The following is a 3,232-nucleotide window of genomic DNA, read 5'->3' as shown; positions in this document are numbered from 1 at the left end:
TCTACCTTCTTCTGTCTCTCTCACTCTCGACTGGCGGAGGTGTTCTCTCTTTCAGTTCCGTGTCTCTCTCTTCTCCTCTGTCTGTCTCTTCTCTGTCGTCACTGTCGTCCTGTTCTCTCTCTCTCAGCTTCGTCGTGGTCTCTCTCTCCAGTGATCTCTCTCTGTCTCTTCTCTCTTGAATCTCTCTAGTCACTCTTGTCTGTATTCTCCTCTCTCGTCTCATCATCTCCTCTCTCTCTCTCTTGGATCTGTGTCTCTCTCGTGTCTCTCTGTCATCATTGCGGTTCAGGTGTCTGCTCTCTCTCTCCTCTCTCTCTCTTCTTTCTGTCTTCCTCTCCTCATCTGTCTTATCTCTCTCTGTCCTTCGTCTCTCTCTCTCTCTGTCTCTCTCTCTTCTTCTCTTTCTTCTCTCACTGGGTCGTCTGTCTGGTCGTCTCTCATGTCTGTCTCGCTGTGTCTCTCTCACGTCGTGGCGCGTCTCTCACTCGGTGTCCTGTGTCTCTCTCTGTCTCTTCGCTGTCTCTCTCTTTTCTGTCTCCTTCTCTCTATGATGTCTCTCTTTTTGGGTCGTCTCTCTCTTCTCTCTCTGTCTCTCTGTCTCTCTCTGTCTGTCTCTCTCTCTCTCTCTCTCTCTCTCTGTCTGTCTTTCTCTCTCTCTCTGTCTCTCTCTCTCTGTCTCTCTCTCTCTCTCTCTGTCTCTCTCTCTGTCTCTCTCTCTCTCTCTCTCTGTCTGTCTCTCTCTCTCTGTCTGTCTCTCTCTCTCTCTCTGTCTGTCTCTCTCTCTCTGTCTGTCTCTCTCTCTCTCTCTGTCTCTCTCTCTCTGTCTCTCTCTCTCTGTCTCTCTCTGTCTCTCTCTCTCTCTCTCTCTCTGTCTCTCTCTCTCTCTCTGTCTGTCTCTCTCTCTCTCTCTCTCTGTCTCTCTCTGTCTGTCTCTCTCTCTCTCTCTGTCTCTCTCTCTCTCTGTCTCTCTCTCTCTCTCTCTTTCTGTCTCTCTCTCTCACTGTCTCTCTCTCTCTCTCTCTTTCTGTCTCTCTCTTTCTGTCTCTCTCTCACTCTCTCTGTCTCACGTGGTTCCTGGTTCAGTGGGTTCCAGCTGATAACAGCCCAGTGATCTGTGTGAGTCCATAAAGTAGGGGGAGGAAGGAACAGTGAAGGCGTTCTTGTGTTCTGTGTATTGTGTTGTGGATGTGGACTCCCTGAGGATCCACAGTGTGATTGGTTCTCTGTGAGGAACCCGTTCTCAGTGTCTGTGTTTGCAGGATAAAGTAAAGTATTGGGTTTTCTGATCCGCTGTGGTCGGTTCCTGAGCTGCTGGGCCACAGACAGACTTTTATAGAAACGTACTTCAGATAATATCCAGTTGTTCTTTAGAGAACCTTAATTGGTGCTGTAACGGGGTCTGTAGCTATGAACAGAAAGTGGTTTTTCTCTACTTCCAGAGAAGGGGTTCTGGGGTGCAAGGTGTCAAACGTGGTTCTCCCTAGAACCTCAGATTGCTGAAAGAACTTGTATAGAGTTTATTATAGAACCTCTGTGGGGGGGGGCTTCTCTTAAATTGATTACCATGGGGTTCTTTTAGACCCTCCACGGTTTTCTGGTTGAGAGAACCCTGGTGAGAACCTTCCTCCTCACTGTGATCTGAGCTGCTGCACACAGAACCACAGGATCAGAGCGGAGGAACCAGCAGAACCAGCAGAACCAGCAGAACCAGCAGGAACCGTGGTTTCACGTGTTAGTGTGTGGTTCTACGCTGCATTTTTTATAATCACAGAGACAGGAGGAAGAGAGAGAGAGAGCAGGAGAGAGAAGAGAGGATGAAGAAGGAGAGAAGAGAGAGAACAGACGAGAGAGAGACAGAGACAGAGAGAGAGAGAGAGAGGGAGAGACAGAGATTGAGACGAGACAGAGACACGAAAGGGAGAGAGAGAAGAGAGGAAGAGAGAGAGAGAGAGAGAGAGAGAGGAGGAGGATGAAGAGGAGAGGAAGACAGAAGAGAGAGAGAGACAGAGAGAGGAGAGGACAGAGAAGAGAGGAGAGACAGAGAGAGAGAGAGAGAGACAGAGAAGAGAGGAGAGAGAGAGAGAGGACAGAGAGAGACAGAAGAGAGAGGAGAGACAGAGAGAGAGAGAGAGAGAGACAGCAGAGAGAGAAGAGAGAGAGAAGACAGACAGAGAGAGACAGAGAGAGAGAGAAGGACAGAGAGAGAGAGAGAGAGAGAGACAGAGAGAGAGCATAGAGGAGACAGAGAGACCAGAGAGAGAGAGCCGACAGAGAGAGAGACGGAGAGAGACGAGGAGAGAAGAGAGACAGAAGAAAGAGAGAGAGAGAGATTTGAGAGAGAGAGACCAGAGAGAGGAGAAGACAGAGAGACAGAGAGGAGTTTTAGACCAGGAGAGGAGAAGAAGAGAGAGAGAGAGAGAGACAGAGGGACGAGAAGAGAGAGAAGAGAGAGGGAGAGAGAGGACAGAGAGAAGAGAGAGAGACAGAGAGACAGAAGAAGAAGACCCAGCCCAGAGAGAAGAGAGTGTGAGGGAGATTGAGGAGAGAGAGGAAGGAGAGGACGAGAGAGAAAGACCATGGAGAGAGAGACAGATTTAGAGAGAGAGAGAGACAGGAGAGAGAGAACAGAGAGAGGAGGAGAAGAGACACGAGAGAGAGAGGACAGAGAGAGAGAACAGAGACAGGATGGAGAGAGAGAGACACGGGACACGATTTTAGAGAGACAGCGAGGAGAGAGAGAGAGAGAGGAGGAGAGACAGAGACAGAGAGAGGGAGGAGAGATAGACAGAGACAGAGAGAGAGAGACGAGAAGACAGAGAGAGACAGAGAGAGAGAGAGATTTGAGAGAGACACGCCGAGAGAGAAGAGAGAGACAGAGGAGAGAGAGGACGGAGACAGAGAGAGAGACAGAGAGACAGAAGACGGAGAGAGGAGAGAGAGAGACAGAGAGGAGCAGAGAGAGAGAACAGAGAGAGAGGAGAGAGACAGAGAGGAGAGACAGGAGGAGAACATATCAGGACTTATGTAAAACTGTTTGCGTGACACAGAAATATGTTAATTTGTGTTTGAGGAGTCAAAAGAAGGAGAGAAAGAAGAGAGAAAGAAGGAGACAGAAGGAAAGACAGGAAAAAGTATGTTTGGCAGTCGGAGGGAGGGAGGAACAGAGAGAGTCTCAGATTACTCCCTCCTTCTCCCTCGTGTAAACATTCCGCGTGAGAGCTCTCTCTCTCTC

The 3,232-nt window shown here is 49.3% G+C and overlaps 1 protein-coding gene across 1 annotated transcript in view; it reads left to right on the top strand.

The window, feature by feature from the left end:
- The window catches only part of bop1 (BOP1 ribosomal biogenesis factor), a 7,239-nt gene that overhangs the window by 3,348 nt on the left and 659 nt on the right, over positions 1-3,232 (top strand). The gene's annotated exons all lie outside the window — the stretch shown is intronic.

This window comes from Morone saxatilis, unplaced genomic scaffold (assembly GCF_004916995.1).
Source record: "Morone saxatilis isolate NCDOM2014 unplaced genomic scaffold, NCSU_SB_2.0 Contig9, whole genome shotgun sequence".
NCBI lineage: Eukaryota > Metazoa > Chordata > Actinopteri > Moronidae > Morone > Morone saxatilis.
Note: the sequence above shows the minus strand (reverse complement) of the source record. Positions and strands in the feature narration are given on the sequence as shown.